Source organism: Passer domesticus, chromosome 29, assembly GCF_036417665.1.
Source record: "Passer domesticus isolate bPasDom1 chromosome 29, bPasDom1.hap1, whole genome shotgun sequence".
NCBI lineage: Eukaryota > Metazoa > Chordata > Aves > Passeriformes > Passeridae > Passer > Passer domesticus.
This window is the reverse complement of record NC_087502.1, coordinates 2,178,911-2,188,238: the sequence shown is the minus strand read 5'-3', so window position 1 is coordinate 2,188,238 and position 9,328 is coordinate 2,178,911. Positions and strand designations below refer to the sequence as shown.

The 9,328-nt window shown below is 51.2% G+C and overlaps 1 long non-coding RNA gene and 1 pseudogene across 1 annotated transcript; both read right to left on the bottom strand.

The window, feature by feature from the left end:
• Positions 1–429: 429 nt before the first annotated feature.
• On the bottom strand, positions 430–1,576 carry LOC135287273 (olfactory receptor 14A16-like; annotated as a pseudogene).
• Positions 1,577–4,692: 3,116 nt separating this feature from the next.
• On the bottom strand, positions 4,693–9,101 carry LOC135287478 (uncharacterized). Its single transcript, XR_010351160.1, has 2 exons — positions 7,139–9,101; positions 4,693–5,847 (listed from the first exon to the last, which is right to left on the bottom strand). It is a non-coding gene; the product is annotated as an uncharacterized LOC135287478 (long non-coding RNA).
• Positions 9,102–9,328: the final 227 nt, after the last annotated feature.

Here is a 9,328-nt window from a genome sequence, read left to right as displayed (position 1 = left end):
GATAGGTAATAGAAAATAACTGCAAATAAAGTACATGTAGTTTTTAGTATAAAGAGATTGCACCGCCTCAGGGCAGAGTAGCGTGCCTCAGACTGACCTGCTGAACACACCTCGGCAGGCCAGACAGAAAATGTTTTAGATAGGAAATAATAAACAACCTTGAGAACGCGAGCTGAAGACTTCTGACTCCTTCTTTGACAGCTGGGTTGGAAAAAGAGACTTTTAACACACCTCGGGCTCACCTTGACCAGAGGAGATCCCGAGAGGGCAGGGGCACGAGAGCAGCACTGGCAACACCAAGTGCTGCTGCTGCTCCTGGGCACAGCTGCTGTGCCAGCACTGATCTGCCCCCAGCTCTGCACACAGACATTGCTGCTGCAGCTCCAGAGAAGGCAACAAAAGGAGATCTCTGGTAGGAAATACTTTCTTTCATTTAAAACCACTGAGAGTGCAGCCCCTCACTGACACAGTCTGTGGCCACAGGGAAGGTGGAGAGAAACAAAATGAGAAATGGCACAAACAATGGCATTTCTTTGTGGACAATATTGAGAAAGAAAACAAAGAAACAGAGCCTCCAAAATGAAACCAACAAGCAGTATCAAAAATTACTTCTATTACAATAGATTTGCAGAAAATGGCCAGCAGTTCAGTGTTTCTGAAACCTCCACTCATCACTCTCAACACTGCAGCCTTGAGCTCCTGGTTCCTCAGGCTGTAGATGAGGGGGTTCAGGGCTGGAGGCACCACTGAGTACAGAACTGACACCACCAGATCCAGGGATGGGGAGGACATGGAGGAGGACTTCAGGTAGGCAAAGGCTGCAGTGCTGAGGAATAGGGAGAGCACGGCCAGGTGAGGGAGGAAGGTGGAAAAGGCTTTGTGCTGTCCCTGTTCAGAGGGGATCCTCAGCACAGCTCTGAAGATCTGCATGTAGGAGAAAACAGTGAACACAAAGCATGCAGAGGCTAAAAAGATACTAATCATGATAAGCCCAAGTTCCCCGAGGTAGGATTTGGAACAGGAGACCTTGAGGATGTGTGGGATTTCCCAGAAGAACTGGCCCAAGGCATTGCCCTGGCACAGGGGCAGGGAAAATGTATTGGCCATGTGCAGCAGAGCATTGAGAAAGGCACTGGCCCAGGCAGCTGCTGCCATGTGGGCACAAGCTCTGCTGCCCAGGAGGGTCCCGTAGTGCAGGGGTTTGCAGATGGACACGTAGTGGTCGTAGCACATGATGGTCAGGAGGAAATACTCTGCTCCAATGAAGAAGATAAACAGAAAGAGCTGTACAGCACATCCTTTGTAGGAGATGGTGCTGGTGTCCCAGAGGGAATTGTGCATGGCTTTGGGGACAGTGGTGCAGATGGAGCCCAGGTCGCTGAGGGCCAGGTTGAGCAGGAAGAAGAACATGGGCGTGTGCAGGTGGTGGCCGCAGGCTGCGGCGCTGATGATGAGGCCGTTGCCCAGGAGGGCAGCCAGGGAGATGCCCAGCAAGAGACAGAAGTGCAGGAGCTGCAGCTGCCGCGTCTGCCAGTGCCAGCAGGAGGAAGTGGCTGATGGAGCTGCTGTTGGACATTTGCTGGGGCTGCACATGGGGACCTGTTTATGGAGAAAGGACAGTGAAGAGTTAGCAGAGATACCTGTATCCACAATCAAAGTTAGTTCCCACTCACCCTCCTCTGTAACACACACCAACACGCTTCTACAATTAAGAGTCCTGAAGTTTTGTTTCTACGCTCCCCACATATCTCTCCTGCTATTCTTGGACATGAGAATCCCTTGACACTTCTGCTGCCTTCTGGGAGAACAGAGAGAGTTCTGTGAGGCAAAGTGATGGCTGGAGACTGAGGGAAGATGATCTGTCTCTTCATTCTGTTTGGAGGTTCTCTGGGCTTTCACTTTTCTCAAATGGAGGATGTTCATGCTTCCAACTTTTCCTTAAAGATCACCAGATATTTCTGAGAGCAGATGGATCCCCACAGCCCAGGTCCACATTTGTAGCCAAGGACTCACGTTGCTCATTTCATCAACCCAGCAGCATTTTCCGTGTCAGAACACCTCTGCCTTTCCCCATCAATCTTAGAATTCAGAGAAGCTCTTGGGCAGGTTTGCATCCTGGATTGAAGCTCCCAACTTGGACTGAAATCTCAGGGAGATTCCCAGGTGTCCTTATGATGGCATTGGATGAAGGGAGATGCAGCTCCTTGCCTGGCTGCACTGACAGCATTGCCCAGAGCCGGGCACTGGGCACAGCGTCACCCTGAGCCAGCTGTGCCCCCTCCAAGAGCCTCCAGGGCCGGGCAGCTGCTCCCAGCCCTGTGCTCTGCAGAGGGAACTGGGCCCGGGGCTGCAGAGCTGCCCCACGGCTCTGCTGCAGCTCTGCCTGCACAGGAGGGGCTTCACGCCTTGGAGCCCCGGCCCTGAGGGCAGAGGCTTGGCTGGGGGACAGGAGGGAGGGGGCTTGTTCAGAGGGAAGGGCTGCACTGGAGGGGATCCTGTGGACATCTCTAAACTCTCCCTGCCACAGCATTGCTGGGTTTTGTTTTCTCTCCTTCCCTGATCCTCTCTCTGCTTCCTGCAGATTTTCCTCCTGCAGGTGTTTCCCTGTGCCTGATCTCTCCCTGACAGCGCTCACAGACCCCAAATCTCTGTGCACTCTCCTTGGCCCTACAGAACCCTGCCTGTTTGCAGGGCACTGGCTGGGGGCAGGTTCTGTTTGCAGCTTGGAGAAAGGACAGCTCAGACTGAGCCTGATGGGTCCAGCAGTGGTGATGCTGGTGCTGTCCATGGGCAGAGAGGCTGAAAGCACATTAGGGATCTCCTGTGTACCTACTGATGGCTAAAAGTAACAGTTCAGATGTCTCAGGCACTTTTCAAATTTCATAATTAATAATTCATAATCATGCTTTATTGTTCATTCTCCCTCCCTGCCACTATCAAGTAGTAGGAAACTGAAGGCAAAGTCTTACGAAATTTCCTCATTTTTATAAAAATCCTTGTTTTGGAAATATTCTATGACTGATCAGAACTCCTCAGCATGTCAGAGCTTCATGAGCATTTCAGCTCCCATGCACCAGAAATACTGAGAGTTGTATTCACAGAGTCTGCAGGCATTGGGATGTTCCAGCTTCCTAAAGATGGCTCCAGGAGCTGCCGCTGCATTGTCCTGCAGCCAGAGGTTCCTGTGCCAAGGGCTGGCAGTGATTCTGCCCCAGGCACTTCTCAGCACCTTCCCAGCCCTGACTGATTGAAGCTCTCTGTGCCTCTGGGCTGTGCCTGCGGTGGCTGCAGGCAGTGCCCCAGCCCTGCTGGGCTGGCAGAAGAGCTGCTCATCAAGAGAAATGTGCTTTTGAAGCTCTTCTTGCTTGCCAGGAGCTGCCTCTGTGCCAGGAGCCCGGCCCAGCTCAGCAGCACAGACACAGCACCAGGACTTTAATGACCCTCTGGGGCTTTGTGCTCAGGCCCTGAACATCAGTCCCTGAGAGGCAGCTGAAGAAACCTCTCCACAACTCCAAGTCAGAATCCAGTTTCAAAGTTTCTTGGACTTTTAATGGATCCCAATGAGGGACAGGACAGGGAAAGTGTCCCCAGGCCCCAGGCAGAGCAGAGAACTGGAGGCAGTGATGACAGGTGGGGACAAAGAGAAGCCAAGTCTTGGTGCCCAGGGACACAGCAGGGTCTGTGCCACCAAGGGCTGGGAGGAGACACCTTGTCCTGAGGCCCTGGGGCCTCCTGGCACAACCCCAGCCAGGCTGGGCACTGTCAGCCCCTTGTCCTGCCCTCAGCATCCCGCCCTAGCCCACATCCCAGTGGCCTCAAGGATGTGCTGGAAGGAGTCCCTGGGGAGCCTTGCTCAGCAATGGCCCTGGGGGCTCCTGAATGCTCCCAGGGAATGCAGGTTTTTCAAAGGACTTTGGGTTTGGCTTTTGCCTTGAATTTCTGAGAGGTTTGTGCAATCATGGCCTCCAATTATCTGCTGTAATTAGTCCCTTGAGTTTCTCTGTCAGTAGCAACATTCACTGGGACTCATTAATGGTCAGGGTACTTCAGTTATTTTAAGGTACTTGATGTTTGCCTTTCGATGCAGACTCTATGAGAAAGATTTTGCAGTCACAGCCTCCAATTATCTGCTTTAACGAGTCCCTTGAGAGCCTTTATTAGTAATGACACTCAGTGGGGCTTATTAATGCTTTGAGGTTCTCAAGATTTTTAAGGTACTTTGGATTTTCCTTTCCACACTGAGTCTCTGAGAGGTTTTTGTGCCATCCTGGCCTCCCATTCTCTCCTCCAAGGAGTCCATGAGGAGCCTGTGTTGGGGTGGGCCTCAGTGGGACCATTCATGCTTTGAGATACTCTGGGTGTTTTCTCTGACTTTGACTCTTGAAAAGGTTTTTGCAATCTCCTTTCGGGCCCTGAGGTTCCACTGCTCAGCTCTAAATGCACCATGGGGCTCATTAGGATCAAGCAGTCCTGACAAACCATGGCTCTGTCTTGATTTCCCTCTCCTCTAGTGCAGTTCATCAGGAATGTTTTTCTAGTGATTTTGATTCGCCATTTTGAGATTTCTTGGCCAATGCATCAATTATTGTGGTGGGCTCAGTGCTGGCTAATTACCAGTGCACTCACTAAAATATTCTTACTCATTTCCTGCTGTGAGATAGGATTACGAGAAAGACAAAGTAGGCTAAAAACTTTAAAAGCATATAAAGAAAAGTTTATTAACAGCAACTAAAAGAAAGAGTATTTAGAATCAGAACAAAACTTTCAGAATACTTCTCCTCTCACTGCAACCTTTGCTTTCTTACTGACATTGTAAAGAGACAAAACCTAAATTTTGAGTCAGTTTACCACCACTAGAATAATCTTGCTTCAGTTCCCTTAGGGAGAGGAGTCTCTCTTTCATGCAATGGAGACTTCTCTGTACGAAAACAGTTCTCTCATGGATCTCAATTCCCATGAATAGCAGCTGCCCAGAAAATCAGCAATCATGAAGTACCTCCCGTTTTTTCACAGCTTTCCCACAGTTGTGTTTATGGGCCATGTCAACTTATGGGGCATTAGTTTAAATATGGGCTGTTTAAGAGCAAAGGTTTTCTTCATCTGTTTCTGAAATCATCTTCATCTCTGGGAACAGAGGTCTTTTTCTTCTCTCCCTGAGGCACAGGGTCTCATCACTCTTCTCTCTTTCTCTTTTCAAATGTCTCATGGGATCACAGCTACTTCGACATTCCCTTACTTTAGTATGGAGGCCTGTCACGTCAAGGGCCCCAGGCTGGATTATAATAGACATTGACTGCATGATTCACAGAAGGTTGATCAATAATCTTTATTAAGAAACCCATACATTTTAACCTAGTTCACTACAGCTGGACCTAATGGGTCCTCCAATACAAAACCCATCACCACTGGCTAATTAAGAAACCACCGTTTGGTAAACAAATCTTTGTAATACATTCCACAAGTTCAAAATACCAGGTGCAGCAAGTTAAGATATGAATTGTTCCTCTTTTTTTTTTTTTTTCTGATCTTCTCATAGGCTTTCCCAAAACAATGCCTGGGAAATTTGTGTTTCGTTCTGTGACCCGAAAGTTGCTGCCACAGAAGCCTTTGCTGAACAAGACATCTCCACATACTTTTCAATGCATTATAGGGAAAAAGAGAGTCTGATGTATCACTTACATCCTTCTCCGTATCTTTTCAAGAGGATTTCAGCCTAAAGATCAAGGCATCTCCTCATCCCTCCCATCTGGGACTCAACTTCCCCTTCACTGACCTCGGTGTCTTCATGGTGCTCCTCTATGTTCCTGCACTTTGTCCTTTTCTCTCACTCGAGGGAGGATGGAAGCACTAAAAGAGTTAATATCTCTCCTGGGGCCTGCAGATGGCTCCGTGACCCCGGGCAGGCTCGGTCCTTGCGGCCGGAGCTGTTTTACGATGGAGGTTTCTGCAGCGGCTGCGCTGGGGCTGTGTCAGGATGGGCTGTGCTGGGGCAGGGCCAGGATCTCAGCAGCCAGGCCAGAACACAGCAGCAGCACGGCCGGGGCCCATGGCTTCTCCTCCCCCTGCCCGGGGCTTGCGGGTGAACCCCAAGGGTGGCAGAATCTTGGCCGAGCCGGCCCAGCCCGGGGCTGCTCCTGGGGCCCAGCGGATCCTGGCTCGGCCCGGGCTGGCGGCGGGGCAGGGCTCGGTAGTGCCCAGGTGTTGGCAACCGCAGCCATGGCCCGGCCCGGCCTCAGCCCTGCGGCCTCCCCTGCCCTGCCCGGCAGCCGATGGGGCCTGGGGGGCTCACTGGGAAGGGGCCTGGCCCCACGGCAGGAGCCGCCCGGCCCGGCCTGGCTGAGACAGGGCTGGGCCAGCCTTGTTACCTCTTTGCTGGCCAGAAAGAAAAGAGACCCTCCCAGGCTTTCTCATCTTTAACATGTGTCTGCACAGAGGCATGTACAGGTTCCTTAGTGATTTAACAAATTGTCAGTTCTCAAAGCTAATCACTGATTGGGTTTTTTGTCAGACACAGAGGAAACTGTTGCAGCTTCTCTTAGAATATCACTCCCGTGATGCAAAACCCCCACAACAGCACAGAGCACAGAGCTCCTTTGACCATATGTAGTGGTCTTGTGCCCGAGATCTCAAAACTCCTCCTTGAAAGATCTCTGGGCCCTCTCCAAGGTGCTTTCAAATGAAAATATTCAGCTCCTAATCTAAGAAAATCACCAGAGGACAGGGCTAGCCTGACCAGTCTGTCCTGGCTACTTTTGTCTGGGAGCAATCCTTGGATTTACAGAATTTGGGAGGCCAAATTCTATTTTTGGCCATGGCAGCTGGACATGAAAGCCATTTTATTCCATAGAAATGATGGAACAGAGCTCCACTGTTTCAAGGGCAGATGCAAAGTGACCAGCAGAGACCAAGGCCAGCCAGAGCTGCCGGATTTTGTTCTGAGAAATACTCTTGCATGTAAGAAATATTTTAGGGAGAGTATCAATTTTGGCAATGGGCATCTGAAAAGTGGGAGAGTTCTTTTCCACAGCAAGGATAGCATGGAGCCCCAGTGTTCCAGGAGCTGAGGAGAGGCAGCCCTTGACATCCCAAGATCAGCCAGACCTGTCAGGTGGCCCCTGGGAGGCCAAGCCAGCCAGACCTGTTCCATGTTCCCTCGGTTCCATGGGGCCCCACAGTGTCCCAATGGTCCCTTGCTTCCTTGAGGCCCTGAGGTGCCATAATGCCCCCTTGGTGACACGAGGCCCTGAAGGGTCCTAATGGTCTCCATGGTTCCATCAGGCCCCACAGAGTCACAATGGTCTCTGGGTTCCATGAAGCCCCGCTGTGTCACCATGGCCCCTTGGTTCCATGGGCTCCAGTGGTGCCACAATGATCTCCTGCGTTTCATGAGGGCCCACAGTGTCCCAGTGATCTCCATGGGAAGGAAAGAACCCAGCCCCAGTGTTGCAGGGGCAGTCACCAGAGGCCAAGGCCAACCAGACTTGGCGGTACTGTCAGATTTTGCCTGGGAGCAACCCTTGGATATACAGAATTTTGGAGGTGGAATCTCAATTTCAGACATGGATGCCCAGAGGAGAAGGACGGTTCTTTACCATTGGAAGAAAATCATAGAACATTGTTGTTTCAGGGGCAGATGAAAGGCAGTCATCAGAGGCCTAGACCAGCCAGACCTCTCTGTGTCCTGGTAACTTTTGTCTGAAAGCAACCCTTGGACATAGGGAATTTTGGAGGTGGAATCCCAATTTCGGCCACTTCTGTGTAGATAAGTAGGACAGTTCTTTTTCATAGAAGGGAAAGCTCCGAGCCTGAGTGTTTCAAAGGCAGAAGAGGAGAGAGGGGGCTCCTGGGCGGCCAAGACATCCAGACCTGTTTGTCCTGCAGCTTTTGTCATGGCAGAATGCTTGGATATATTCAATTTGGGAGGAGGAATCTCAATTTTGACCACGGACACTTTGAGAAGAAGAACAGTTCTTTTCCATTGGAAGGAAAGCACAGAGCCCCAGTGTTTGGAAAGCAGGTGAGAGGGAGCTCCCAAGAGGCCAAGGGCAGCCAGACCTGTCTGTCCTGGAAACTTTCACTTGGGAGCAGTTCCTGATGTACACAGTTTTGGAGGTGGAATCCCAGTTTTGGACACGGGCACCTGGTCAACATGGATGTTTTTTTCTTATAGGAAAGAAAGTGTGAATTCCAAGTGTTCTGGAAGAAGATGAGAGGTGGCCACCCTTAGGCCAACCAGCCAGATCTGTCTCTTTTGGCACCTTTTGTCTAGGGACTATCCTTGGACATAGGGCATTTTGGAGGAGGAATCTCAATTTTGGCTGTGGAGGCCTGGACAAGAAGAAGAATTCTTTTCATTGGGAAGGAAAGCACAGAGCCCCAGTGTTTCAGAGGTAGATGAGTGCCAGCCCTCAGGAAGCCAAGGCCAGCCAAACTTGTCAGTCCTGGCAGCTTTTGTCTAGGAGCTATACTTGGATATAGGGAATTCTGGAGGCAGATGCCCAATTTTGGCTATGGGTGCCTGGTCAAGATGGATGGTTTTTTCCCATCAAAAAGAAAAGCACATGGTGCCAGTGTTTCAAAGGCAGATGAAAGGTGCCCTCCGGTTAGCCAAGGCAGCCAGATCTGTCTGTCCTGGCAGATTTCATCTGGGAACAATCTTTGCATGTAAAGAAATTCAAAGGAGGAATCCCAGTTTTGGCAATGGGCCCTTGGAGGACAAGGACTGTTCTCTCCAGTAGGAAGGAAAGCCCGGAGCCCCAGTGCTTCAAGGGCAGATGAGAAGCAGCCCTCGACATGCCAAGGTCAGCTGGACCTGTCAGGTGGTCCCCAGGAGGCCCAGCCAGCCAGACCTGTTCTGCGTTCTCTTGGTTTCCTGGGACCCCACAGTGTCACAATGGTCTCCTTGATTCCATGAGGCACCAGAGTGTCACATGGCCCCTTGGTTCCATGAGGTTCCGGAGTGTCACCATGGTTGCTGTCAGAGGCTGGATGAGATCGATGTCCCAAGATACCTTGGGATGCTCGGAATGCCCGTGTGGGGCCAGGCCCGGGTCAGGCCTTGGTTTGTGGTGGGACAGAGCCCCGCCCCCAGCCCTGACAGAGCTGTCAATCTCACAACATGATGCACTAACCAATCTCTGATTGGCTGAGCTGTCAATCAATCACACACCTGCAGCTGGTGTTACCTTGACTCTGATTGGACAAGCCACTGGCAGTCCCACCCCAGGGGCGGGCCCATGAAGGCCCAGGGGGTTAAAAGCCGGAGCACGAGGCCAGCTCCTGCTCTGGATCCTGCCTTGCGCTGGAGTTCTGCTGTCAGTGATGCTGG